Source organism: Sminthopsis crassicaudata, chromosome 1 (genome assembly GCF_048593235.1).
Source record: "Sminthopsis crassicaudata isolate SCR6 chromosome 1, ASM4859323v1, whole genome shotgun sequence".
Lineage (NCBI taxonomy): Eukaryota > Metazoa > Chordata > Mammalia > Dasyuromorphia > Dasyuridae > Sminthopsis > Sminthopsis crassicaudata.
The window spans coordinates 204,343,243-204,347,394 of NC_133617.1; the positions used below are offsets into that span (position 1 = coordinate 204,343,243).

The 4,152-nt window shown below is 41.0% G+C and overlaps 1 pseudogene; it reads left to right on the forward strand.

Moving 5' to 3' along the window:
• Positions 1-716: 716 nt before the first annotated feature.
• LOC141546313 (AP-2 complex subunit mu pseudogene) lies at positions 717-2,239 on the forward strand (annotated as a pseudogene).
• The last annotated feature ends 1,913 nt before the right edge of the window (positions 2,240-4,152 follow it).

Sequence of the window (4,152 nt, forward strand, 5' to 3'; positions counted from 1 at the left end):
TCTGTTTTCACCTTATCTAGTTTAGGTATCAGCATTATATCTGTGTCATAAAAGAAATTTAGTAGGAGTCCTTTCCCTATTTAAAAAAATATATATATTTTATATAGTATTGGAATTAATTTTTCTTTAAATGTTTGGTAGAATTCACATGTAATCCATCTGGCCCTGGAGATTTGCTTTCTTATATATTTTATATATGCAAATATAACTTAGGAGTTTATTAATAGCTTTTTCTATTTCTTTTTCTAAAATGGGGCAGTCTAAATAATGTATTTCCTCTTCTGTTAACCTAGGCAACGTATATATATATATATATTTTTTTTTAGATATTCCTCCATTTCACTTAGATTACCTGTTTTATTGACACATATTTGGGTAAAATAAATCCTAATTATTGCTCTAATTTCCTCTCCATTTGGTGGAAATTTGGTTTTCATTTCTGAAACTAAAAAGAAAAAAAATTTTCTTCTTTTTTCTAATCAGATTAATTAAAGGTTTATCTTTTTTTTTTTTTTTTTTTTTTTTTTTTTGGTGTTTTCATAAAACCAACTTAGTTTTATTTATTAATTCAATAGTTTTTTAACTTTCATTTTATCAATTTCTCCTATTATTTTTAGAATTTCAAATTTGGCATTTAATTGAGAATTGTTAATTTGTGGGGAGCGGTGGCACAGCTGGACCTCACATGGACCAACTGACAGAAGGACCGACGTAGGGATGGGCCTCGGCGGCGCCTGGTCTGTTCTCAAATCCATGGGCACAGGAGACTGAGTCGCCACCATGATTGGAGGACTTTTCATCTACAACCACAAGGGGTAGGTGCTCATCTCCCGGGTCTACTGAGATGACATAGGGCAGAAAGCTGTGGACGCCTTTTGTGTCAATGTGATCCACCCCCGGCAGCAGGTGTGCTCCCCCGTCACCAACATTGCCTGCACCAGCTTCTTCCACGTCAAGTGCTCCAACATCTGTCTGGCAGCTGTCACCAAGCAAAATGTCAACTCCACCACGGTCTTTGAGTTCCTTTATAAGATGTGTGACGTCATGGCCGCTTATTTTGTCAAGATCAGCGCGGAGAACACCAAGAACAACTTTGTGCTCATCTATGAGCTGCTGGATGAGATCCTGGACTTTGGCTACCCCCAGAACTCAGAGATGGAAGCTCTGAAAACGTTCATCACTCAGCAGAGCATCAAGAGCCAGCATCAGACAAAGGAAGAGCAGTTTCAGATCACCAGCCAGGTGACAGGGCAGATCGGTTGGCGGCACCAGGGCATCAAATATCGTCTGAACGAGCTCTTCCTGGACGTGTTTGAGAGCGTCAATCTGCTCATGTCTCCTCAAGGGCAGGTGCTGAGCGCACATGTGTCTGGCCGGGTGATCATGAAGAGCTATTTGAATGGCATGCCCAAGTGCAGGTTCGGGATGAACAAGAAGATTGTCATTGAGAAGCAGGGCAAGGGCACCACCGATTAGACGAGCAAGAGTGGGAAGCAGTCCATCGCCATTGATGACTGCATCTTCCACCAGTGTGTGCGACTCAGCAAGTGTGACTCTGATGGAGTGTTCCAGCTTATGAGGTATCGGACCACCAAGGTGTTCCCTTCCTGGTGATCCCCCTGGTGCAGGAGGTGGGAGGAACCAAACTGGAGGTCAAAGTTGTCATTAAGTCTAACTTCAAGCCTTCCTTGTTGGCCCAGAAAATTGAGGTCCGGATCCCAACACCGCTAAATACGCGTGGTGTCTAAGTGATCTGCATGAAAGGCAAAGCCAAGTACAAGGCCAGTGAGAATGCCATTGTATGGAAGATCAAGTGCATGGCGGGGATGAAGGATCAGAGCAGAGATTTGAGCTGCTACTGACCAACGACAAGAAGAAGTGGACCTGGCCTCCCATCTCCATGAACTTTGAGGTACCGTTTGCACCCTCCCGCCTGAAGGTGCGATACTTAAAGGTGTTTGAACCCAAGCTGAACTACAGCCACCACGATGTCATCAAATGGGTGTGCTACATTGGCCACAGTGGTATCTATGAAATCCGCTGCTAGCTGCCCAGCCGGGGTTTCACAAATCTTCACCAACCCAGGTGCCCCCTGGAGAGGAGCCAGGCTGGGCTGTCTGACCCAACTCCTGCCTGTTGGTGTCTCCTCTTTCCTGCATCGCTGCACACACCCTTCACAAGCCCCTAGACTAGGTATGGACAGACCCTACCAGGGGGGATGAGCAGAGTGGCCCCTGGGCCCCCCCGGGCCCTCTGCACCCCTGACCACCCTCAGCCCTCATTTAGTCAGTCCCAGCCCAGCTCTGGGCTCTGTTTGAGTTTTGTGACCAAAACCAGGCCAGTGTCTCTTGGGTGGCCATGCCTCTGACCCTCTCCCAGGGGTGGGAGGGAGGGGCATGGGCTGCCAGAGACCCTTAGCCTCTGCACCTCCCTGAAAGGCCAGTAACTGCCTCCCGCCCCCTCCTGCCCTCAGCTCCCTGCTTTGGGATAGTGTGAGCTCCATTTTGTACACGTGTCACTCGTCCAGTTATCAACCCAATAAATTCTGTAGAGGGAGGAAAAAAAAAAAAAAAGAGAATTGTTAATTTTTTTCTTGCTTTTTTAGTTGTAAACCCAATTTACTGAACTTCTCTTTCTCTATTTTATTCAAATAAGCATCTAGAGATATAAAATTTCCCCTACTAACTACTTTGGCTGCATCCCACAAATTCTGGTATGTTGCTTTATTATTGTCATTCTCTTGGAAGAAGATATTGATTGTATCTATGATTGGTTGTTTCAACCATTCATTCTTTAGGATTAGATTATTTAGTTTCTAAATAATTTTTTATCTATTTTTCTTTGGCCTTTTATTTCATGTAATTTTTTATTACATCATCATCTGAAAAAAAATATGCATTTACTATTTCTGCTTTTCTGCATTTGATTTTGAAGTTTTTCTGTCCTAACATGGTTAGGTTTTTTATGGGTTCCATGAACTGCAAAGAAAAAAAGTATATTTCTTTCAGTCTTCATTCAAATTTGTCCAAAGATCTATCACACCTAACTTTTGTAAAATTTGTGTTTACCTTCTTTTTTTTTTTAATTTTTATTTTATTTTATAATTATAACTTTTTTTTTTGACAGTACATATGTATGGGTAATTTTTTACAACATTATCCCTTGCACTTACTTCTGTTCAGATTTTTTCCCTTCCTCCCCCAACCCCCTCCCCCAGATGGCAGGCAGTCTTATACATGTTAAATATATTACAATATATTCTAGATACAATATATGTGTGTAGAACAGAATTTCTTGTTGCACAGGAAGAATTGGATTCAGAAGGTAAAAATAACAGTTTACACTAATTTCCCAGATTTCCTTTTCTGAATGTAGCTGATTCATCATTAATCAATTGGAATTGGATTAGCTCTTCTCTATGTTGAAGATATCCACTTCCATCAGAATACATCATTGTACAGTATCATTGTTGAAGTGTATAATGATCTTCTGGTTCTGCTCGTTTCACTTAGCATTAGTTGATGTAAGTCTCTCCAAGCCTCTCTGTATTTCTCCTGTTGGTCATTTCTTACAGAACAATAATATTCCATAACATTCATATACCATAATTTACCCAACCATTCTCCAATTGATGAACATCCATTCATCTTCCAGCTTCTAGCCACTAAAAGGGCTGCCACAAACATTTTGGCACATACAGGTCCCTTTCCCTTCTTTAGTATTTCCTTGGGATATAAGCCCAGTAGTAGTATGGCTGGGTCAAAGGGTATGCACATTTTGATAACTTTTTAGGCGTAATTCCAGATTGCTCTCCAGAATGGTTGGATTCTTTCACAACTCCACCAATAATGCATCAGTGTCCCAGTTTTCCCACATCCCCTCCAACATTCATCATTATTTGTTCCTGTCATTTTAGCCAATCTGACAGGTGTGTAGTGGTATCTCAGAGTTGTCTTAATTTGCATTTCTCTGATCAATAGTGATTTAGAACACTCTTTCATATGAGCAGAAAAAATTTTAATTTCATCATCTGAAAATTGTCTGTTCATATCCTTTGACCATTTATCAATTGGAGAATGGCTTGATTTCTTATAAAATAAAGTCAATTCTCTGTATATTTTGGAGATGAGGCCTTTATCAGAACCTTTAACA